Source organism: Podarcis raffonei, chromosome 6, assembly GCF_027172205.1.
Source record: "Podarcis raffonei isolate rPodRaf1 chromosome 6, rPodRaf1.pri, whole genome shotgun sequence".
Lineage (NCBI taxonomy): Eukaryota > Metazoa > Chordata > Lepidosauria > Squamata > Lacertidae > Podarcis > Podarcis raffonei.
Window position 1 is genome coordinate 44,845,330 of NC_070607.1, and position 26,422 is coordinate 44,871,751.

Here is a 26,422-nt window from a genome sequence, read left to right on the forward strand (position 1 = left end):
GGGAAATAGGTTATAGAAAAATAAGGATTGTGAACGTTATGTGTTTTTAAACCTTTTTGTTTTTTCTTTTTTGATTCTTTTTTAATGTATTAAAGTTGAAAATTTAAATAAATATCTTTTAAAAAAAAAGAAACAAGGAAGAGAATAAGCAACAAAACAAAACCTTGCATTCACCTTTGGCAACATCTTATTTGATTGATGACTCTGTCACATTAAAGCAAGAAAAAAATGACACAAGTGAGGAAAGGTGAATAAATACGCAGACATTACTCAAGATGACCCAGGGTAACATAGATGAACATTCTGGAATCTAAATCTGTTACACTAGCATGCTCTGGGATGTTGCATACACATGTGTAACTTAAATATCTGTCCATTGGTGCCACTGTGCACATCAGGGCTTGCCTGTGACACTTTTCTGGCTGATGAAGAGCTTCAAGCACCCACCCCCACCCCCAATCAAGGGACATAGCACCCAAGACCAGCCAAGTTATTTTGGCATCTGAAAATTCTGCATGCACCTTTGCCATGACCCCATACCCCAAGTTCTCACATGCAGAGTCCTCCATGAAGGAAACAGACTACCTGAACCATACTGAGCAGATCCACTAGCACCAGCTTCTGTACCAAACCCTCCAAACCCTGAGGCTGCAGCTTTGCTGCTGATGTACTGAGGAATGGACTGACTTCTCTGATGGTCAAGAAAACACTGTACAACTCTCACACACCAACTCCCCACTGCCCTAAATCCCACTGCCAAGAAGAGCCAATGGCTGCACCAAAGGACACTAGCCTTCTAATAGGCAGTCGCCTCACTCTGCCTAATGGTAGAGCTGGTCCTGTGTGATTTTTGCTTATGGCGAATGACATATTTCCTGCAAACCTAATCTGGAATTTCTCACATCACTGCTCAAACCCACACTGTGAACATAGAGAGGAGTTGTGCTGGTATACAAAATCCTAGCTTCTGCTCAAGGGAAGCAAGTCAAATGCCTCCTATTCACCATGTGCAAAGAGTCACAGGGAATCACCAGGCATCACTGAGCAGGAATGAAAAAATGCTGCCACTCAGCAACAATGTTTAGGAGAACACACACACACACGCACACACTTTTCAAACCAGAAATTCTCATATAATTGGATATAAAAATGTGTATATTGGGAGAAATACTTCATGAGGCTTTTAAAAAAATGCAAAGTCATGTGCGAATATGGAGAAATGAGCTTAAGAATGGAAAAATGACAAACCAGAATTGTCAGATTTGCCCATCTCTATGAAAAAAAGAGAGCTTCTTCCGTAGTATAGCACCCCCAAATGGGGTGAAGTGGGGAGAAGCTTGCATCCTCCTTTCACTGCCTGCTACAGACCCTCCAAGTGTCCCTATTTTCCAGGGATGTCCCTGATTTAGAGAAGCTGTCTTGGTTTCTTATCCCGGAATGTCACACATTCCTTAGGATGTCCCTATTTTCATTAAAGAATTGTTGGGGGGTATGGAGTTATCCGCCCCCCCAAGCTGTCTGGAGGCAATCCTGCATAGGGAAGTTTTTTAAAAAAATGTTTAATGTTTTATTATGTTTTTATATATGTTGGAAGCCACCCAGAGTGGCTGGGGCAACCCAGTAAGATGTGTGGGGTATAAATAGTAAAATTATCATTATGGAATGGGATGTCCCTATTTTCATTGGAGAAATGTTGGAGGGTATGCTGGTATGCTCTGCTCAAGATCAGAACCAAACATCAGGTGGTGATACGGAAGACCAACAAACATGGCAAATGCCCCACACAAACTCAATGTGTGGTGCAGATCGAGTTGTAGAATCCTTGGCAACATGCTAACCTTTCTCAGCCGGGGAGCTGATCTCGAAAGGGATCCCTGAAAGTAAAGAGCTATTCATTTCAAATACCCAGGGGCATCTTAGGCATCATGATTTGTGAATATACCCTCAGTGACCTCGAAAAAGAAGCTGTTTTCAGTAAGCAAGAGGAAGACATGAAATCTACAAATATGCACAGCAAACGCCACAGGCTCTGCAAAGAGCAAGCTTGTGACTACCACATGTGTAGATTTTTTATCCCTTTAAGCTAATATGATGTAGCAAAGAAGATGTGAATGAGGGAACTCCAAGCCCAGGTAAATTCAGCTCACGTTTGAAAGGAGGTTTTGCTTGTTGATTAGGTAATCCTTCTCAAGGAAATGTGTGGCACCAACTGCTTTTCATGCTAGATTAGTGCTCCCGTGGTCAATTTGCTTTTACTAATGTCAGGGCCCTACGGTGCAGGTTCATCTGTCGCATAGCAACTGCATCAGCAGCAGTGGAGGTAGCCATGCATAAAAGATTACACATGATGGCAGGGCACAAGTGTGAAGATTTTCAAAATTAGATACAATCTCAGCATGAATATGAACTGCCGAATTGACATGGAAGGTTTTTTTCTCTCTCCAAGTCATCAAGTTTTCCATATTTATCAGTTAAAAGTCATTTAACTGCAGTGCACGTAAAACTGAGAAAATTCAGAGGGCAGTCATTTAGGTGGAGGAAAAACCAATAAGGGAATACAAATAAATGTAAACAGAAAGGGCCTATGCCTCTCCTGTAGCATGCTGTTGACAACAAGGTCTACTTGTGGTGCATTGCATTACAGATCTCCATGGCAGGGAAGATGTTTGAAAACATTTTCTCTCCCCTCCCTCCCCAAGAAGCTTGATCTCTTCAGCTGTTCCCAATGATTAGCAAGAGAGTAAGTTACTTAGATTACTTCAGTTACAAGCGGCACTTGACTTCAGTATGCAACTGCTCACACTGAAAACTGCATTAACATTGCAAGCTTTTTACCAGCATAGCTTTGAATACTCTCTTTTCCATGTTGTTGTTGTTTTTTTTGGGGGGGTGTATACACACACACACACACACACACACACACACACACACAAACACTATTGTTGGAGCACTCAGCCACAGATGTTACCTTGTTTATCTGCTGACACAGAGCACAGGATCTTCTTCCACTTGACTTGAAAGAAAAGAAACTATGGAATTGTGGCACAAACACGGATTACGTACTGTAAGTTGAAGCGACCACTCGATCTGGGACTTCTATAGTGTTCAAAGGTACTTCTCTTCAAATGCTGATTTATTATAAATATATAAAACAGGTTGCTTTACTATTTGGGTGGCCACATGTTCAGTACAGTGAACTTTTGGGGTATGCAGCCAACGATTTATGTGTATTCCAGTTCACCAGGATCAAGGATTGCTCCACTCCAGGTCTTACAAACTTTAAAGGCTAGGTGTTGAGGCAGCTGAGGGCATCGATTTCTGGTGGGCTTTATCTCATGCCGAATGTTTGAGCTTGTTACAAATAATGTATGTTGGCCATTTTAGTTTATTCCAAGAGTACATCTTACAAACTATAGCTTTGAGGCCCACCCTTTCTCATTTCTGTTTGCAAAAACAGTTGCTTGAAAAACAGCTACAACTGCAAAAAATGTAATAGTTTTGTGGACTTGGAAAAAAGATATAGAAAAGAGGTTGGCAACCAAAACCAGCAAGGTGCTGGAGTCCTTAGGAGGAAAAGCTGAAGTGTTTCGGGGGACCCTACAGCAGAGATCAGACTGAGGTAATTTTTTGAACTAGTCACTATGTATGGGGCCATCCAATGGAACTGACTGGCAGGACACTTGTTCGTTTGACGTGTAATTTATGTTCTTGCTATCACAAGATGAAGTAATGTCCACTAACTGAGTTGGCTTTAAAATGATTGGATATGTTTATGAAAAATAAATCTGTGAATATTTATTGATGGCTTAATAAAGTTTCCATTTTCAAGAGGAGCATAACTTTGAATAACAGGCCCTGGGGAGAAACAAGAGGAAGGCTGTTTTGGGAAGCCACAAAAAGAAAAAAGGGGGGGGGAGCTTGAAAATGAGGTTGATATCATTTGTATGTATATATATCCTAGCAGATACATATATTGAGTTTATAAGAATATAAATACTACCATATTGTTGTGTCCATGCTATATGAAAATATTGTGGTCAAATCTGTGCTTCCTCAACAATGTTATTTACCCTCCCCTTTTAATCATGTAAACTATATTTTAAGACAGCTGTCCTCAAACTGGTGCCCTCCTCCTGATTTGGACTACAACTCCCAACAGCCCAAGTCCCAGTTGGGGGAAGGTTGTTTTGATGGATACAATGGAAAGTCTGCTATTTCATACTAAACCATGAGCTACTGAACTCCTGAGACTTGGTTGTTTTTCTGTAGTAGAAAAATCAGTAGAATAGGCTTATTTTTTTTCTAAGAAAAGAATTCAGAATTATAGTGGGGTTGAATTTTAATGAACTTTGAAAAATAATAGAAATTGAATCTGAAAAGGTGGCCTTAAGAATGTGCTAGACCCATCACCAGTTGTTCTAAAAGAGTCTTATTTTTATTTTGGTGTGTTTGAGTTCCTCTATATTGGCTGCACATATTGCTTTGATTGGAAGGACAAAAGACTCTGATAACTCTGGAGGGAGATTGTGCCTGTTTCTCTCTCACACAAGAGCAGCAGACTGCTGAAAAAAGGAACCTGGGAGGTAAATCAGACTAATGAAGCAGCTCAGGTGGTGCAACTTGCGTGGCTTCGTTTGTCACAATGCCTTGAAAGCCGTGTTGCATATGGCAGTGAGAGTATGGAAGGCTAGGATACGTTGGGCGGGGGAATCTAAGAGAAAGCTGTTTCATCAGTTCCTCTGGGCTTTGGTTTAACTAGTAGTAAGTAATTAACTCCCTTTCTCATGAGTTAGAAAAGTAGCAGCCATTCCTGTCCCTGGACAAATTTGTATTTGGGCGAGAAATTATATTGTGACAGTTGCTGCTAAGGTACTTTTATTAGGACAATTAGAGCTGCTTTTACTCTGGGGTGAGGAAGGCATTGAGACAATGATGCTTGCGCAAAGAAAGCAGTTTGTTAAAAATGGTGTTTTACTGCAAAGAGAGGAGGGCTTTCTAGATTAATTTTTGGATTACACAGATTTCCCAAGGATAAGCAGCTAAATCATTCTCCATCTCAAAGGAGGGCAAGGCAGGATCTGATTTGGCTAATCTAAAACAGCTTTCCCCTGGGAAGGTGTCAGTAATCTTCATGATTGGTAGATAAAATAATTGAAGTTCTCAGGGGTTGTGTTTGAATGCTAGGGACATTTCTCTTTCGGAAGCGGTTTATTAAAGTGACAAAGTCGCACTTCAGTGTGGCTCAGCCCAACAGTCTCTCCAGCACAACTAACAAAAACATCATTTTCCCATTTGGATTTGAGCATGGAAAGTATGTGGGTTGTTTGACAAGGTGGAGGTAGTGTGGAGAGGCAGCAGAAAGGAATGTAAAAGCCACAGTTCTACAGTAAAGGGAAACTGTCTGAGCTCATTTGAAAAATAAGGAAGACACCAATCTGGAGACATGGGTTGGCCATGTGTCCTACTTTGTAGAATAGAGTCTTCCATTTGAACGTCTGGCTAATACAAGTTGGACTTAGGACAGCAGCAGCCTTGAAGTTCCCCATCAACGTGTTGCACCTGGAGAACAGAGCAGGCACACAGCTAAGTCTTCCCCACCATGAGGAGAAATACTGTATTTACATTTAAATTATAGTATATAATGTTGCTTCTGTGCATATATTTTAGCATATGCATATCTGTGCTGTTTCTTGTCCTTAAAAGATAACGCATGTGTCCATCCTAGGAAGTACACAAAATACTGTTTCTTTGGTCCAAGTTGGGGGGGGAAATAGCCCCCAGGACTACTGCAAAACAAAATACCGTGCTCCCAAAATAAAGCAATTATTTATTTATTTTTGCAGATGAAGAGTCATTTAGGAAAGAGTATTGCTGGGACAGGGCCCCATTTGAAAGAGACTGCTTGCTCTCTGCCTGCTCAACTAAGAGCAGGATGAATGGTCTAAATATCAATTTGCTCTGAGGAGGTACTGTGTGGAGTTTGCAGAAAAACAATTGTAGAAAATAACTTTTGGTTTGGATCCAAGAAAGTTCTACCAACTGGAATTAATAGACCTAAATTGATCTTGACAAAAAAAAAAATCCAAAGAAAAAGAAGCAATTATACCATAATTAGTGGTCAGTGTGGAATGGCCCTAAAATTGACATTGTACCAGAGTGCTGTTTGTTGTGTAGCATTCATATTTCTTGGGATCTCCTGGCTATTCTAATTTGTTGTTTCATTTGTTCTAAGCCCTAGACCAATCATGTTTTCTGTGAGTGATCCCCTCTTTGTAGGGGGTGTAATTTCCCCCCTTTCTTCTATCTCATGAAAAATGCCCGTGCTCTTGATATTTTCTTACTGCACTCTTAACTTTAACATCTATTGCATTATATGGGCTATCAGTTAAGAGAAATTTAAGTAAAAGGAAGTGTAGGGAACTTTTCACATTTCCAGTGTAATATGCTAAGGGGAATAAATGATCTCCCCACATGGAAAGCAGCCAGAAGATTGTGAAAAAAATGAAAAATGTTATGCCCATTTTGGTTACCCAATGTAAGTCAGTGGGTGGACTGAAGATCAAGATTTCTGAAATTTGATCCAGAAATTGGGGGCCAATCTAAAATACCACATTCAACTCTGGAGACACCACCAGGTGGCTGAATAGTGGTTTTCCCCCACACCTGTCAGAGTGTACCTGCAGGGGTGGAGAAATCTGGCCCACTGGGCAAAAGGGTTCACCAACACCATGATGATGTCTGCTTTCTTTTCAGTATCTTTCCTAATATTCCCTTAACATGCTATCTTCTGTTTATCCCTGCTATTGAATGCTGAGTAGATGTTTTCAATGAGCTGTCCTTCACATACCCCTAATACCTCTTTCCTCCTGGAGAATCTCAGCCAGTTCAGATCCAATCAGCATGTATACAAAACTGGATCATTTGCTTCTGGGTGCATCCCCTTAGACTTACCCCAGTGATGAGTTGCAGTGAAGCTTCACCATATATTGCATTATTAGTATACCTATATTGGGACTGCGATTCTTATCAAAGTATCTACATTTCAGCGAAGGTGCAGCTTACATGTGGGATTCAGCTCACAGCTAGCAGGATTTCATTATGATTTAGAGGGTTTTGGTTTTGGAGTGGAATTCATTTTAATTAAGTCCTCTGTGTCTTTTTCATCTTTTTACTGTGTTTTTCATAACAAATAATGTATTCTAGTTGTGTAATAAGTGGCAGTGGCATTGCTACTGTGATATTTCAAATCTAATGGGATGATTAGTGAATGCCAGTTACACAACCGGAACTGAACCTTGTGCATTTTAGGCAGCAAGCTGAATGCGACAAATGCATTATACTGGCTAAAGCTAAAGTATTTTCTTATGGCTTGTTTGCCATTACAAAGTTTTTCATATGAGGAACTGTGATGCATGATTGTGCTGCTAATCCTGGCCCCTGAACTTGTATGATACTGCATACAGGATGATTATAATCCCATGCTTGTTCATGGCAGAAGTAGAAAACCTTTGGACAGCATTAACATGGAACGCCGGTCCCAGTTTGAGAAAACAATTGTGCTTTCTTGGTAGTGCTAGCATCCTTAAACAATAGTCCCATCAGAATAGTTCCTAGGATTAGGCTTTATGGCCCAGGTGCTGAACCTATGGCAGGCTGTAGAACTGTAACAGATTTCAGAATTCCTACATTTGACCCTCTACGTTCAGAATGGAGAACCTGTGACGCTCCAGTTGATGTTCAACTCCCATCCCCATCATCTCTGAGCTATAGCAATGGTGCCTAGGACTGATGGGAGGACCACAGGTTCACCACCCCTGATCTACAGCCTTATTAACTTCTAAACATGTCAAACAATTCCATTTGAGAAACAGGCAAGAGACTATGCAGTGGTCAGTTGGCAACTTTTATGAAAGCCACAATTGTCTCTGGATATATGTTTTGTTCAATTCTCTTGGGAAAGACCTACACACTTTTAGACTTTTCTTTTCATCAGAGTATCCTGGACTAAGCGTGTGCCAAATCAGCTTTCTAGGGAAGGGCCCAGATTTGCCTAACAACAAAAGAATAATCAGCTAGCAGCTTTTATAACACGTACCTGTCTTTCTAGTTAAGCTCTAGTGAACTCTTCCAATGGCAATACCTCTGTTTGCACATAGCACAGAAAATGGCGTGTCTTCCTTCTCATGACATTTTTGTTACCTGCAAAAATAAATAAATTTTCTCTTAGGTTAAAAAGTGATGGTTTTGTGTATTTGGTTAAAAAAAGAAAAAGAGAATTTCTGGCAAGGACTTTGGTGAGAGAGCCCCAGCAGAGAATTAAAATCACAAAACATGCAGCAAAGTAAAGCATGGAAATATAAGCTGTTTGGCCTTTAAAATATCCCCTTCTGCATCGCTTTCAAAGTTCCCCACTACCCTTAGCATAGAAAGAGACCACACATTTGATAAATTAAAAATTGTTTACTTACAAATTCTTCAAAGGTCATGTGCTTTTCCATACAGCCGCAAGAAAAGACAGGCAGTACAACTTAGTTTCAAAATTGGCAAATGTTTCTAAATTATTTGCATAGAAACATAAATATGGATAGATAAAGTCATACAATATAAGCTTGGAGCATCCACTATAGACATCCTTACTTGTTGGGTTCACATGGTGGAAAAAATGAGAGAACAAAGAGCTTGGTAACTTTTCCTCCCAAGATGAGAGGGTATGACCTAGCTAAGCCTGGCAGGACAGTTTACTCTATGGTCTTAACTCCATCATACATTAGCTAGAGTTAAGCATGTTGGTTATATGAGGCTGGATATATCCCACAAAAAGTGGGAGATGGACACTCCTCACCTACCCATTGAAGTCAGTGTCTTGAATATATAGGCTATAGGCCAATTTATGAAGCCACATAGTAAAATGACACTTGTGTCCTGGACTTTAGGAAAATGTTATCTCTGGTCAGATTGGCACCCTGCACATTTTGATTCAAAACTTGCCATCTAGCAGGGCTAGATTCCTTTTTAAAAAAGAAAAGAAAGAAAGCTCAGGTTCTGGGCCCCCTTGTAGACATGGGTCCTTGTGAAATTGCTCCAGTTACACCATGGATAATCTGGCCTTGCCCATCACTCCGGATGATTGGCCATGTTGGCTGAGGCTCATGGCACTTTGAGTCCAACATCCTTGCTTGTAAAAATGGTTTGCTAAAGTTATTGGAATTCCATTTTGGTAACAAGGAAATGCGTACTATACTCTGCTTGTTTGCTGTTGTATTTTTCTTATGCTATTTGTGCATCTTCCACATCCTTCCTATAAGAGTGTATCCATTCTGAGTAGATTTCCCCCCTACTTCACTGAATTTCTTGATTTATCCAGCTGAATTGTCCAAATTATAATATATTTCTTTTTGAACTCATATGCAAATGGGAAATGAAACAAGAACATATTATGGATGCCTTATACAGAGTAGAAAGAAAAATAGCCTTCATTTATTTTTGTCAGGTAATAGCATTTTGCTGCTTGAAAGAACAATCATGCTTCCCTTTTTATCATGTTTTGTGTTTTTTGTCTATCGTACCTTTTCAGCATAAGAATACTTTGGTATCTTCTCTTACCACATGATATTTTGCTCTTGCACTGAATATTCCATTGTGCAATTAGCATTTGCTAATTAAACAATACAATTTTTCAGTATTAATAGCTCCTATATCTTTTTTCCTCAGTACAGATACCCTAACAGTACAATCCTATGCATGGTTGCTTGGAAGTAAGCCCAAGTGAGTTCAGTTGGATTTACTCCTAGGAAAGTGTATATAGGACTGCAGCCCTAATTTCTCATTAACAATTTCACTTTACACCAATGCAGAGTCCATAGCCTCTCCATCAATTAGATGTGGGAATTCTGATCATTCTGCTGCTAGTTTATGGAACAAAACCAACAAAATCCAGCTGTAATCTCTGACTGTGGCAATTATAAAAGTGTGCAATTTCATTCATCCAAATGGCTGGGACATCTAAAACATTAATATAACATTTTAGATAGCAGTGCTTCTAGGGACATAGTCATTTGTGGATACATGGGGAATCACAGAATTATAGAGTTGGAAGGGACCCCAAGGGTCATCTAGTCCAACCCCCTGCAATGCAGGAATCTCAGCTAAAGCATCCATGACAGATGGTCACCCAACCTCTGTTAAAAACCTCCAAGGAAGGAGAGCCCACCACCTCCCAAGGGAGTCTGTTCCACTGCCAAACAGCTCTTACTATCAGACTGTATAGAGATTCAATCCAGTTTTAGCTACATACAACAAAGACCCCTGAAAGGAAATTCACATTCCCTATGCAGATAAGCATTATGATGCAGATTGACACCTGTTGTTGCCGCCAGGTAAGCATGCATAGGATTGCAGCCTAAATCACCCAAGATGGTTCTGAATTTGTTTCCTCATTCTACCCTATGCTTTTATGGATTTGTAGATTTGCAGCATTTGGTGTGTGATGTAGATATTAATTTTCTTAGTAAGCGCAAGCTACATCTGTTTTTGAAACGAGATAAGCATAATTTAAGTGGCTGAAACAATGAGTGAATCATTGTGAATACTGCCACAGGAGAAAAGAAATAAGCAAAGCGGATTCAAATGCACAATTCATGGCAAATTGGTACTACGTAGACTCTCCACTGCATAGTAGTTTTGAAGTTCTCTCTAGTAACCTCTGATAGATTGATATTCCAGCTTGATATAGCTTTTTACATAGTTCGATAAGCTCAGCTCTTGATCCCTTTCTTTTCGGGTTCATCTCTGTATGAGCTTATGTCTCCTTCCATCTTATGGACCCCAACTGACTTTCCCCTCCTCCAGCTAAGGTGCCCCCGTAATCAAAACCATAATGGCAGTAGCTGAAAAAGCCTGTTATGTTCTAACCATAACACATGTATAGGGAAAGCAATTGCAACAAAAATATTCAAATATCACATAGTATTTTGGCATCAAGGGGCTATTCCATGTTCTCATACCAATATAGCAAGGGATGCACTCCTTCATGCATGTGCCTACATGCACCTATCAAAACCACCAACAAATACCAAGTGCTGAAAGAAGTGCCAATAGAAAAGACCAAAAACACAGAGCAAGGTGCCACAAACCCATCTAAAGACAGGTGGTCTAGACAAAACTGGCAAGATGAAGAAACAAAAACACAGGGCAGGCAGAATCTTGGGTGTGGTAATCGTGCAAGCAAGCATAGATGCAGAAGACATAATAAGGCACAGTAGGAGCACTGGGTGGCTGAGGGACTCGTGTAGCCAAGGCCCTCTTAATGAGTTTGCAAGGTTTGTACTTACTGCAAGTCAATCATATCAAAAGGGCATGATGCAAGTTTAATAAACCAACTCAAATAAAAAGTATTGCAGTTCCTATCTGTCACAAGGTCACCTTTGTTAATTCACGGTTGAATGGTACAGGGTGCCGCAGCAGCAGAGCGAGGGTCCATGCTCAAGATGTGTAGTGCTGACAAGAAACAACTGCACTTCATAATAACAAGCAATCCTGGCTGGGTAGTCAGAGATTGTTGCAGTCAATAGTGTTCATAAGAGGCCATGGTTACAGGGCCTGAATCGATGAAGGAGACTTGCTCAGCACAAAATAGTGTATGGGAATCAAACTCCTAAAGATTCTTACTGGCAGGAATAGAAAATTTGTAATCTAGACAGAAAATGTAAGTACCAGGTGAGCTGATGCTAAAGCAGCTTTTTTTAAAAGAGAGAGAGAGAGGAAAAAGATCCACAAAGGTATTTAAAATTTCCTGTCTAATGTTTCCAGTCCATTAGACTGTCTAAATCTGTCCATCTAAGGCACCAAGAATATTCTGTAATAAAACAGCTGCACCCTCCTTCATTCTAGCCACTGCAGTGTCATTTCATTATATCATCAGCAAATCTAATATAGTCATGTGTAAACCAAAGCAGGGGATGGAACGATGCAACTGACGTTGAAATTTCAGATGCTGTTGGTACACATACTTCTTGGAAAAATGATCTTAACCTTTAATAACAAGTTGCTATCTGATTAGTTCCAAAGAAAATCCTATTAAAGAGACATATGTACAAACCCCTTTTCTTGTTACAAACTAAAACGATTCTCCCCTTCTAATCGAATTCATGGGCATTTAAGCTTTCAAGGGCTTAATGGGGTCTCATGGCTAGATGGCACATTAGAGAGAGTAGAAGATATGCCATAAATGTATTATGGAAGCTTTTACTGGGAACCTCTCCCACGTCACAAATTAGTGCAGTTTTAATCTTCTCCTAATGCAGATAATAGAATCAAATGCTTTACCAGAAGAACATACAATGCATGTGTAGTATTGAATGACATTCCACCCATTTCCTATTTTATTGCATTTCCAAAAATAGGAAGTGACTTCTATAATTCTACAATGCAGAGAGAAATATAATAGATGTATATGTCTGCAAGGTAGCAGTCCTACACACACTTGCTTGTAAGTCCCAGTGAACCTAATGGGACTTGCTTCTGAGTAGACCTGCAGTTCCCAGAGTTGCCTGTAGAGATTGAATGGTTATAAAGGCTTTGGTCCTAAAAACTCTTGGAGTTGGTTTGCACGGTGTGGTGAGCGAAATGATGGCTTAATAAGATTATGTGAACCTGAAGCCTTTGCTCCTCCCTGCTTCTTTTTACTGCTGTGCTGTCCTGAGCAAAAGTTGGCTTAGCATGTCTTCTGAACTGGGACTTGTGGTTAAGCTCTCTTCTCACTAACTGCAAGCTGTAGCCAAGAACAAACCTTGGCTACAGCTCACAGCACATGAGAAGAGACCTCAATCACAAGTCTGGGTTCAGTCAACACTGAGTTCAATGTGGCGCAGGAGTGAAAGAGACCAGAGAGGAACAAAGCAGCAATAAGCTCTTCTCATGGTACCAGTAAACCATAGCTTGCATTATTGTATCAAGGAAACCAGCTCTTATTAAGGAGTAAGTCCCACTGAACACAGTGGAATTGGTTGGCATGTAAACCCGGACAGGATTGTTCTACACACCAGTTTAACTTTGTGGTATAGGAGAGTATATCCCCTAAGTGATATAAGATTATTTTATTCACTTTATGAACAATAATGAGAAGGGAATTGTGCTAGTAGTTGTTTTTTTTAAGCAGCATTTTAAGATTTTTGTTCTGAATATGTGAGTCATGAGACACATTTGAGACTTAATTTTTTTTTATTGTAAGGGGGGAAATTCAGGTTTTTGTTTTAAATTAGAACATAAGAACACAAGAGCAGCTCTGCTGGATCAGACCAAAGGTCCCTCCAATTCAGCATCTTTTCCTCACAGTGGCCAGCCAGATACCTATGGGGAGCCCACAAGCAGACTGCAGCCTACCTCATCTGTTTACCAGAAATCGAGTGACTGTTTCTATAGCCTTGTTGCTATAACTCCATTTTCTGGCATCCAATGAAGTAGACTCAACGTGTATGAAATCTTACTGCCTTATAATATGACATTTGTCTCTAAGGAGCTACACAAGCTATACATTTTTTAAATATATACAACCACTGCCACAGCTTACTACTAGCATTTTGATTGTGTTCTTAATGTTATATGTCCCGAGACTTCAGGGATAAGGCAGAATAAGATTCCATAAATAAATACTGCAATTTTATCCTCTTAGAATTCAATGAATGTTGTACTTTTAAGAGGGCAGGGGGAAAGAGGTGTAAAAATCGTCGTCCCATTGGATCCCAATAACTGTCACTGAATATGACATTTTAAATTTCAGCAACATTTTTGAATGTTTGTAATTATTTTTACCCTACTGATTTTTTGGGGTGGGGGTGGGGATGGGATTCCTTCTGGGATATTCTAGAATGGCGAAGTGCTCTCCTTCTACCTTAAAGTGCCCTAGGACTAAAACTGGGCCTGGTGTCTGGCATAACTGGATTGAATCTTAGCCTGACATACCATTGTTCCCTCTCTCACAGAAGAGGGATAGTGGTGGTTAAGCCTTGCTAGAGTGAACTGAGGCTTAGCACGTAAGCATAGCAAGCCTGGATAATTGCTGATGACCCATCAAGTTGAAGAGCATACCCTCCTTTCCATGGAGACAGTGGTAGAGGATTGGGCATGGAGCTAACAAGATGTAACAGGTAAGAAATACTCTAAAACACCAGAGAACATTCAGCAAAACAAAATAATACCCTTGATGCTACAGAGTGAAGTCTAATTTGTATGGCCTTTGATGCCTTCTGTCTGTGGGGACACACTGAATAACTGTTTGCAACCATGACAGAGTGCTTTGATAATTGCATTGCCAATGGGCCAGCCCAGAAAGTAAGTAAATGATGCTGCCAGAGGTCATGTGACTCAGATGTGTATGGTACCTAACCCCCCTTGGTAGGTATTCAGTCTTCTTGTGTGTAAACAAACACTGAGGAGAAGCTATGTTGTCACTCTCCAGGTTAGAGCTCTCCACAAGGCCAAATTCTGAAGTGGGGAGCCACCCTGAGTGATTTAAAACCTTGCACAATCAGCAAAGTTGGGGACTGTCCAGGAGGGGAATTGGGGACACTGTGCTCCAGTCATCACACTATTATCTGAACAGTCATTTCCATAGGGACTACTAGCTCAGTGATTTGATCCCATGACTCATGCTGTGGCATGCCATCAAACTGTTTTGTCTTGTAAGCTGTTTGACTCTCTACATGAAATGGCTCTATGAGGTCATCTGGGGAATTTTAGGTGAAGCAGTGTTAAACTGATGTTACTCTATTCCATCTCTCCTTTTTGTCTGCTTCAAGTGAGATGCTAAGTTTGTGTTTGGAAGCAGTAATGGGCTGGAACAGGGCCAAGGAACTGAAGCTTGCACTATAAAAGATTGAGCTATTGTTAGTGAGTGGTTTGTCTGATTTGAAAACTGGTGTTCAGCCTATCCTAGGCAGGACTCAAAGATCAAGCTCGTGGATTGTGGGTCCTTTTTGATTTAGCCTTATCTGGGGAGTCAAGTGGTTTCAATGGCATGATATACCTTCACTAGCACCAGTCACCTGAGACAGTTTCTGAATAGAGAATGCTAAGGCACATGCTCTGGCAATAGTTAATTTTAATTTAATTTAGATTACTGTAATGCATTGTATGTGGGCTATCTTTGAAGACCCCTTGATTGAGACAAAGTACAGAGGCAAGATCATACACTGGGACCAGTTGAAGGAAACATATCTCATCAGTCCTGAAACTAAAACACTGGCTACCACTGCATTTTTGAACACAAATGTTGGTTAAAGCCCTAAATAGCCCTTTAAAGCTGTAAATAGCTTGAGACCTGGGAGGCCGCCTGCTCTTGATGGGGTATTTCTGGATCCTTTGTTGTCGTTTGAGGCTCAGGTAGCCTCAGTGGTGCAGAGTGCCTTTCACCAGCTTAGGCTGGTGGCCCAGCTGTGCCCCATCTGGATAAGGATGGCCTAACTTCTTTTGTCTATGCTCTGGTAACCTCTAAATTAAACAAGGTAAAAGGTAAAGGACCCAAGGGAGCCGGTGTTTGTCTGCAGACAGTTTTTCCAGGTCATGTGGCCAGCATGACTAAGCCACTTCTGGTGCAACGGAACACCGAAACCATTTACATTCCCGCTGGAGCGGTACCTACTTATCTACTTGCACTTTGATGTGCTTTCAAACTTCTAGGTTGGCAGGAGCTGGGACCGAGCAACGGGAGCTCACCCCATCTCGGGGATTCGAACCGCCAACCTTCTGATCGGCAAGCCCAAGAGGCTCAGTGGTTTAGACCACAGCGCCACCCGCGTCCCTTAACCTCTAAATTAGATTACTGCAATGCATTATATGTAGAGCTGCCTTTGAAGATGGTTCAGAAACTTCAGCTGGTGCAGAATTTGGCAGCCAGGTTGCTCACCTGGGCAAGTTGGTTTGAACATATTACACCGATCCTGCCCTGGCTGTGCAGGACCAATTCAAAGAGCTGCTTTTGACCTATAGAGCCTTAAATGGCTCAGGACCACTATACCTCAATGACCGCCTCTTCCCATATAAACTGATCCAGACCCTATAATCACAATCTGAGGTCCTTCTTTGCATGCATCCTCCATGAGAGGTCCAGAGGGTGGCAACATGAGAGTGGGCCTTTTCTGCAGTGGCTCCCCAGTTGTGGAATGCCCTTCCTAGGGAGGTTTGTCTGGCACCTTCAATATACATCTTTAGGCACCAGAAAAAAATGTTACTCTTCAACCAGGCCTTGGGCTAATTAATAGTCTATGTCCTTATAAATATATTTGTGGGAGGTGTGATAATAATATTAATGATTATTTTCTATTACTTATACCCTGCCCATCTGCCCCAGCCACTGCAGGTGGCTTCCAACAGAATATAAAAAACATGACGAACCACCAGACATAAAAAACTTCCTGATACAGGGCTACCTTCAGATGTCTTCTGAAAGTTGTATAGTGGTTTATCTCTTTGACATCTGATGGAAGGGCATTCCACAGGCTGCGCTCTACTACTGAGAAGTAGTTTGTTTTATTTCTGTCCTTGTTTTTATTATATACTTTGTGGTTTTATTCTGTATTTTAATGCTGGGAACCACCCTGAGATCTTTGGATGAATTACAAATTTTAATAATATTAATAATGAATAAAGTGTTAAAATCATCACCATAGGCCCTTTTCTCAGCTTCTTAGATATTTGTTACCATCTCTTTCCTTTGTTTCTTTTTAATATTTGTCAGCTGCTCTGGAAATCTTTTGTCTGAGAAAAAGCTGCAGTAAATAAGGGAGGAGAAAGAAAGCAGTCTATTGATTACGTTGTCATTTGCTGAGATAGCTTCAGCGTTCATCCAGCTTTCATTTGACACTCAATAAAAGAAGTTTAAAAATGCATGTTTGCAAGTTTAATTAACTTGTTGTTCATAGAACAGAAATCCTGCAAACACTTTGCTATGTAGCCACCCGCCACACACCTTCACTCAATACTCCCAACAGCTATTCTGGAATTTGAGCCAAATGTCCTCAAATTTTGGATTTTAAATTGTTTTCCTACACTGCATTGAGCACCCGCTCAATTGGAAAGATGACTAAGAAGTGGTCTCAATAAATAAAAGAAAATATATAAAAAACAAGGTCTAGAAGACAATATTAGCGGATGCAGTGTTTTGTGCCTGTTTAGGGGAAATGTTAATAAGGCAGCATGCTTTTTCACTCATGCCTTGTTTATACTTCCTGCATCTCTAGCTTTAAAAAAGCATAGGCAATTGATCAGGAATATTTTTACCTACAGACATTTACTACCATTATTCGTATTTATTTTATACTACATGATTATTATTTTAACCTGCAGAGTATACCCTTTGTGGTCAAATAATAGCATGTATTTGCAATAAAACCCAGGCAGACAAAGACTCTCAGTACACATGTGATGAGCAAGTGCAATGAAGTGAGCCAACTGAAATTTAGGACATTGCTTACTAATATGAAAAGTCTCTAGAAAAATGAGCTGAGAGATAAATAGCAGGAATGAAGCGTGTCTGTGTGTTCATTGATATATGTGCAAAGTTTGAAATAGTTTCTGTACCTGATAATAGCCATTATCCTGAGCCGTGGCTGGCTGGCTTGATGGCTTCTTGGGGTAGCAATATGCATGCCCCCAAATGGTGGTAAGTAGAACTGGTGCTGCAGTAGAAACTCTGCGCTGTGGAGAGGTGGTTGAGTTGCACTGGCATAGAGTTTCATATGGGGCTTTCAAGAGGATAAGTGGTGAGTTGCTGAAAAGCAGAGGAAACTGGGCAGCTCTGCTCCAGCCACTGTCCTCCTCACACGACAAAGTATATACAGTGGTACCTCTAGTTACGGACTTAATTTGTTCCGGAGGTCTGTTCTTAACCTGAAACTGTTCTTAACTAGAGGTGCACTTTCACTAATGGGGCCTCTTGCTGCCACTGCGCCCCCGGCACACGATTTCCCTTCTCATCCTGGGGCAAAGTTCTCAATTCGAGGTAACTCTTCCAGGTTAGCAGAGTTTGTAACCTGAGGCATTTGTAACTCGAGGTACCACTGTATACATACAAGAGTAAATGTGTGTGGCATATATCTGTCTGTCTCTCTGTGTAAAAGGGTGCATTCAGACACCACACTAAACGGTAAATTAACATGGCATGAACAAGCTGCAACAGGTCTCAAACTCTTTGTGGCGATCACACACAGGCCCCCGGACGTTTGACGGTCTATTGACTCTGTGCCGCCACTGCGATTGCTTTTTCCGCTGCTACCACCCCGTATCTCATGGGGACCCACGGAGTCCAGTCAGTTGTTAACATAAACAAATAATCAAGTTTATTTTTAAATGCAGGAACAAGCTTATGGTTTCAGTTAGTTTTTCTTGACAGTTTCTTAATCATAGTTCCTAACAACTCCAAACTGATTATTCCAACTATCTATCTGACTCCACCTAACAATTCCTCTCACTCTCTCACAATACAACTCTACCAACCCACACCTAAACCTCCCTCTTCCTTCTTCAACTCCCAAACCTCAACTCAACTCAACTTTTATTCCCCCCTTGCATTCTCACTGGCCAATCACATCACACCCATTTTAACCCTTTCCTTATGACCCATTTGAGGAGGCAAACACCACACTCTTCTCTGCTTCTAACAATACCACAAGACATTCAGAAGTTTTTACTCCCATTTTTGCTTAACCACCACCTGTCATGTTGTCCAAACTGACAAACCATGGTTAATGGGACACAACCGTGAGCAAGTGTGAAGTGGGATGCGTGTGTTTGCATGTAATGTGTGTGAGAGAAAGAGGGAATGAATAGAGGAATAATATATTTGCATGGGCTTTGACTTCTCTCCATGGATTGCTTGACCTGAAGCTTGCAACTTGGTTCAGTTCCCTGGGAGATCTTCTTTACATAGGTTTTGAGTTCCTCAGTACTGACCGATTGTCCTTCAGACTTGAAATTCTCAGCTCCAGTGTTTCCTGTCTGTGAAATGAGTACATGGATTTCCAGAATTTCCTTTGAATGCTTAATTCCTTGATAACATGCTGCCAATATTTGTGTTATACATGTGGCTATGTAAGCTATGTATGCTTACTGGAGCAATGCAATTTTTGTTCTTGATTTGTTTGTGTGACATTGCTGCAAATTATGAGTGTTACAAACAGTATTTTGACCAGTCCACAAAGCCTGTTTGCAACAATTAAGATCTTTCTAACTTATTTCTGGCTAATATGGAATCACGTGACCTGATTGAACAGCTGTATAGGTCAACTAGATTTTGCCTTTCCATGGATATGCTTCAGCCATTTTGTTTGGTTTGTTCAGTGGTCAGTCATGAGGACCTGATAACTTCATTGGCTGGGTAAGTCTGCAATGTTTGATGGCGTTTCTATCAATTCAGATATTTAGTGAAATATTGTGATGGTAGTAGGATAAATGCCTGCTAATAAACTGCTCTTCACAGTAACCAAGAATGGAGCTGCCCAGGGAATAAAAGCTTAGCCGATGTCACTGTAGCAGAAACGCATTCTTGAAGCGTTAACAAAGGATTTTTGGGACCAGTTGCCAGGTTCTTTCAGCTTACACCAAAAATGCATTTTGTTGTAACGCTTTATATTTGGAAGTCAAACTCACAGCGTGAGCTCAGCTATTGCTCTGAGAGATATATGTGATTATCCAGTGTAAGATTAGAAAAGCTGATTTGGGGATTCATAGAAAGGAAGCATGTACCTTCTCTAAAGGTTAACTTTGAGTTATACAAAATGCATTAAAGATGAATGCTCTCTGCCAGTATTAGGACTCTTCAGAATTTCACAATGAATGAGCTACATGTCATCAATTATTTACGGAGGGCTTCATAGTGTAGCCGTTCCAAAGTAATATCGAGATCCATGTATCCTGAAGGTTGCTGGAATGGAAAGAATGTTGCCAGTGATATTTGGTGAAATAAGTACAGTAGAAAGGTCATCATGAGGAGGTGTAAAATTACAGGATATCTTGGTCATGAAATTCAGCTGAAACAAGATAAGAAATTATTAATCTGTCCTCGGAGTGAAACCATGCATTGGCAATTCTATAGTGAACTGAATTTCACTTTGGTTTTTGTTTTAAGGGGAAACCTGAAAGGGGAGGAGGATGGACTAAGATTTCAGAATTTCCCCACAGTATAAATGTTGTTTTGACAAGGTTTTAAGTTTGATCTGGCAGCAGCTCCTCAAAGAGTCCCCCCCCTTTTACTTATACAAATACAGAGTTTAGTTTTCTTTCTTGCTCCTTTCCTCTCTGTGTGTGTTTGCCTGGAGCAATCAGAAGTAGTACGTTTTCCTAATAGCTATTCACATTTAGTTTTCATATTATTGCTCTTCAAGGTTTGCAATGGTATTTTAGTTTTAATTTGACAGAAATTAATAAGTAGATGGGGAAAGAAATTGTACATCATGCCTGCATGGCAGTAACTGTCACACTTCCTAATTTGTTAGACAATAGGAATAATCTACCACTTCCAATTTAGGCTCAGCAAAATAAACACATGTATATTAATGATCTTCAAATATTTCTGTGCAGCCAAGCATGTTGCCTTTATATAGAACAGCATCAGATCAATAATTAGTGGCCGTACATTTTAATAATTCAAAGTTTTCATTAATATTGTTTTTGTTTTGTGCATTTTGCATTTTAATGTTTCACAAATTCAGGAAACTTATTGGATTTGAAGGGAAAACTATTAATAAATAAAAATCACTTCATTTTGTGTTAATGCCGCTTACCCAATGTACTATGCAAATACCCGGTAGAACCTCTTTTTATAGTAATGGGAAGAGGCTCACCGAAAGCTTGCAGAAGAAGTCCCATTTAGCACCACTTTGTTCAGCATATTAGTATTCTCTGTGGTACTTAATTATTCACTGTTTTAGATTTTAAATTAAAAATAAATACTATGCATGAATGATAATTTATGTTGAACAATGGGGATGCTCTCTTCAGTCCAACATAGAGTACATTTCCTTAAGGTGTGAATTCTGGTCAATGATATCTTCTCTTGACACATATTCTGATTGCTAGGGATTAAAATGTATTTCTAGGGATTAAAATGTATTTCTTAAAGCATTAAAACAGGAAAGATGGGGTAGGACAAGCTGCAATGGCTAGACTGTGAAAGTTGGCACAGACATTTTAATTCTAATTACATGTGGGGAAGACTTGTTTCCTTCCTTAGGTGGGCAGACAACAGTTCAGAGTTTCCGTGCTGTGTTGTTTGCTTTTTAAAATGGGTTTCTGTCCTGATAGAACATAATGCAAGCAAAATGTTTCACTACATTCTTGAAAACATCACCTGAATCAGCACACAAAGTGTCTCTGTAACAGTGAGAGCCATTCATATAACCACTTTTGAGCCGTGTTTTCCATTTGGCAATTAAAGTGACTCTTTATGCCAACTCAGAATTTAAAGGTGAGGTAGTAATGCAGTTGTCTGAATGTTTCATCCTGAGTCCAACCCTTAATAGTGAACCACTACAAACACTTCAAAAATATTGTGTCTAGCACTGCAATAAATCAGTGTTCCATGACCATGCTGGGATATTCAAACCATTGCTTCCACATTGGGTCCAGGATGACAAAAGAAATAAGACTGCAATCCTATACACATCCAGGAGTAAGCTCAAACAGAACTCAGTGGGGCTTACTTCTGAGCAGACATCTCTATACACTGTAAGTCTTAGAATTAAATATGTGAGTTAGTCCTTATTTTCTGTTTAGTAGAGAATTTTGACACTACCAGATTTCCCCAATAAAGGGCTGTGATTAGTAAATTTAACATTCGTTTACAAATAATAATAAAATATTTCCCAAAATGGGAAATAAACTTTCTAAGAAGTGTAACTATCTACAGCACAGTTTGTTACATGTACCAAAGGAGGCCACACAGATTACCAAGGATGCAATATAGAAAGCAAGTTATGTTCTGCAGCACTCGCTGCAGCACTTCCTGATGAAAATGGGGACATTCTATTCAACAACACCACCCCGCCCTTCTAACTTGGTTGCTCCAGCTACTCTGGGCAGCTTCCAGCATATATAAAAACATAATAAAACATTAAGCACTAAAAGCTTCCCTATACAGGGCTGCCTTCAGATGTCTACTAAAGGTTGTATAGTTATTTATCTCCTTGGCTCAAGGGTCGCATAACTCCATACCCTCCAATATTTCTCGATGAAATTAGGGACATCCTAAGGAAAAGCAGGACATTCCAGGATCAAATCAGAAATCAGGATGGCTTCTGGAAAATAGGGACACATGGAAGGTCTGCACATCTACACACACACACACACACACACACACACACACACACACACACCCTATACCTATCTCTCTACCCGATTTCTGTTCAGGTTACTTGGGAGCAATGTTTACTGGATTGCACTGCCGATGACTATTACAATGGCAACAAGGGACAGATTTGACAGAAAACTATGTGCAGGAGCTGTTATGTGATGGTTTCATTCTCTCCGTAAGGACAGCATGGTTGGGTTTATCCCCATTGCTTCACATTCAGAGAGTTTAAATAAAGGGGGGGAGGGAGGATAAAAATAATTCACTATTATCTCAGTAACATGGTCCTGTTAACTGGGGCACCAAATCTAGTGATCTGGTCTTAAATTAATAGCAGGGAACCAAAAATGTGGGACATTAATAATCCTCTTTATATATTAGGGTCATGGATAGCCTTTTCTCAGTGTCTCCAAAGTTTTATGCAAAGCAGTGAAAAACTTCAGTTGTATTTTTTAAGCTTCCTCCACTTTGAATTTTAAATAGTTTGTAAGCTGGTGATTTGCTAATATGAAAAAGAAATGAACTATAACACTAATAGATTGAAAACAGGGCCTTCTGAGTGAACTCCACATGTGAATATGCTTTCCCAGCCTGTTGGCTATTGCTATAACGCTTAGAATCTTGGGCTGCAATCCTATACCTGTTTACCTGGTTGTAAGCCTGGTTCTTGAACGTGTGTGAGAAATGGTTTTACACTGTATTTCTACTTACTTTGGCACCTTCTTGAGTTCTTTTCCTGCTGTTTACAAGGAAAAACATCTGAACAAGGCTTAAGGCACCTAGTTATTTGAAAATGTGTCATTCTTTGGAAAAGGGAGCAAACTATATTTCCCCAGGAGCTGTATGATTCCGGCCTTGGGTTGGGTGGTGGACCTAAACCCTGAACAGATGTCCTTGGAAGGGAGGGGCCACCAAGTAGCACTTACTACTTCTTGGGAATTTTGCTTGGGATCCCTGCACAAGTAACTAGTCCTGAGAATGACAATTGTTCCATCAGGGTTAATATGAAGTAGGCCACTTCTCCAAAGCTCTTCTGCTATGAACAGTGGTGTGACAGCTAGAAGTACACCAAGTGCAGGTTTCCCATTCACGATAAGCAAAAAAGTATTGCATATCTTTTTGTTCACCTGTAAAAGTTGAAATAACCTCTGCGAGAGACAAAACAGGAATCATTGTGACATTTACCATGCAGAATCCTGAGGAGAATGCAGCTCTTGGTACAAAGGAACGCAGTAAGCACTATTAATCGGGAGAACAGAATTGTCACTTTCCAATACAGTACTCATTTGCAGAACTTAATTAAGTTACGTACAAATTGTAAATAACGCTAAGGCTGATTTTTTAAGAAACTACCAATGTAAACAAAAAAATCCCAGTTCAGGTTGGTTTAGAACTGGCCAGGTGGCTCCTAACAACATCTTAATTTCATGCAATCTGTTCCAGTGCCAAATGGTCCAATGTTATATTTATAGCATCAAACACCACACTCAAAAAAGTCCTCATCATTCTCAAAGCTGAAGTATACTGTGTGTAAAGAATATGAGCAGTAAAATGGGATATTTTTTCCCTTATGGGAAAGTGTTCTCTTGTAATCTTTGCCGATCTGAGAAATGTAACAAGTACATGAAAATTACAAGCTGCTATCAAAATTACTGAGACTAAAACTGCCATTTTATCCTGCATTAGACCCATTTTACCATTGTTAGAGGAATACATCTCAGCAATTTTAAAATTATTTGAGTCATGACAGAAAGACTCATAACTGCAATATTTATCTTTCAATTTCAGATTAGGATGTTCCTTAAGGCTTGGAAAGATGACACACGATGGTGTTTTTTTGTAGGTATTGCAGAAAAGTTTCACTAGTAAGTAATGTATTGAGATTGGAGCTACTGATGATGTAGGATTTAATTTTATCTGTTTTGCATTCATAGTATAATAAATAAAAAAAGACTTTAGCTGTTGCTGAAGAGCTGTGCCAGCTACTAAGAGAAATTCAATTTATAGTTGCATATTTTTTAACAGTGAGCTTTAGAATGCATTTGATTAAATTCTGCTTTCCCGTGGACTTAATGAGAATTTTAATTCTCCAGAGGTTTTCAGCAGACCCAATGGTAAAATGAGACTATCGAGTCTCAGCGAGTGCAAGTAACTGACTTCTTTGAACATAAATAAAATCCATAAGTGTGCCTGCATATATTACAATATTGCTGTGATACATATTGGCAGAACAATAAATAGCACAAAGATTTACAATCTATTCACTCTTCCCCTTTCTCAATATAGAAAAAAACTCTATTGTGTATACTCTCCAGAGAGCCAACATGGCTCCTCCCCCCAGGAATCCATTATTAACAGAGTGGATTAGGTGAATTAGTTGGTTAAAAATATGCAAAAATCATAGAAGTTACTACCAGTGGCCTATCAAATGAGCTATCTCGGGTGCATGTTGTCAAGACTGCTTATCTTGGATTAGTATACCCTTGAATGTGATTTAATCATCATTAGCCATCTTTTGTTCACACAATCTGAGCAATTAAAGTGTGCAAGGAGGCTGATCCTTTCTTTCAAATTCTTTTCATGTATGTCAATTAAAGGATTTTCAAATTCCTAGGTTAATCATGGTATTTTGCCAGTGTTGTAGCATTGATTGATGATATTTTGGCATTCTACCAATTTAGGATTCAAATATCTACCTGAGTTCAGTGATTAACTCCGTTTGGTGCACCTGGCCTCGATTGCATCTCAAGTAATTGCCCCCTGCACCCTCAGCTGTACGCAGCTCCAATTTCTCCTCACCAATAAGACACAACAGACATGTTGGTTAACAATTGCCGTGCGAGTGCATGCTGCAATTAGGGTTTCCACCTTTCCCCCCTTATATGAGGAAAGCTTACCTCCATCTCCTTATTCTGCAGTTGTCAAAGGCAGAGAGAGCCACACAAGAAGAGTGTAGCAATCGTGTACAGTTTATGATTGCCAGAAATAAAAAAACGGAGAGCATGATTGTGACAGGGTGATCTTTGTTGTTGACTGACATGTGATTTGAACTCTCATTTAGCGGTGGCATGGTGGACCACCACAAAACAGAAAACATGATAAAACCCAGGAGTGCCTGTCTTCTAGCTCCTTTGCTAATTTCCCATAATAAGATAAATCCTTTAGACCAGTCTGCCCCAACCATTGGTCCTCAGATGTTGGACCGCACACACCACCATCCCTGGCCACTGGCCATGTTAGCTAGATGGGAGTCGGAGTCAAACAGCATCTGGCCACCTGCCAGGAGTGAACTAACAATAAATCGTCTGGAGTAAGTGAACTCTTTATTAGAAGAAACAGGATCTGCTTGGGAGTGCCAGGCCTAATGAACACAGCAACTCTTCTTCAAGAGGTCTTGCCTCTGTGAGGCAAGTTGTGGAGACTGCCTTCCTACAGCTACCTAAATCTCCTCCTGTAATGGGTTTTCCCCAGCGCAATCAGAGACTACATCATTGTGTCTGCCTTTGCTCTTACCACTTCATACCCCTCCTGGTCCTGGGAGACCAGAGGAGTGGGGAGCTTGTTGCAGCAGGAAGGGGAGACACCCTTGCTTCTTCACTAGCTTGACTCGTCTCTGCTTCTTGGCCTCCATTCTCTTCTGCTTCCACTTCTGATTTCTGCCACAGATTCTCCCTGCTCACTAAACCCTGTTGCCTCTGGTAAGATTCACCTTCTGTTGTGTGGGCGGGGCGGTCCCTCTCCTTACCTGGCCGATCCCCTGGCAACGCCTCCCAGGCGGGATTGGGCGATTGGCTGAGGTAAGCGGAGACCTCCAGATATCCAGCCTGGGGAGGGTGAAGCCAGCCTGAACTACTGGGAGCTGCACTGGGATCTGGGGGGCTGTGCGTGACCACGCAAAAGGCCCCCCATTTCATGGGGGGAGTGGTCATTCCCTCTAAAACTCATTGTCATCCTACCACCAGTCCCTGGGCTCTTGAGTCTTCTTCTCTTCAGCATTCCCCAGCTGGTGCCTCCCACCATTCTTCTGTCCAGCCAGTCCATGATACCACCCAATGTAACCATGTCAGCAAGTTGCCTCAAGCA

General features: G+C 40.5%; 1 long non-coding RNA gene across 2 annotated transcripts in view; it reads left to right on the plus strand.

Moving 5' to 3' along the window:
• Window positions 1-26,422, plus strand: part of LOC128415793 (uncharacterized) — a 93,736-nt gene that overhangs the window by 46,779 nt on the left and 20,535 nt on the right. Inside the window, exon 3 of one of the 2 annotated variants that reach the window (XR_008331068.1) lies at window positions 24,128-24,204. The exons of the other annotated variant lie outside the window; for it this stretch is intronic. This is a non-coding gene — a long non-coding RNA (uncharacterized LOC128415793). The remainder of the gene's footprint in view (window positions 1-24,127; window positions 24,205-26,422) is intronic. 2 annotated transcript variants of the gene reach the window in all.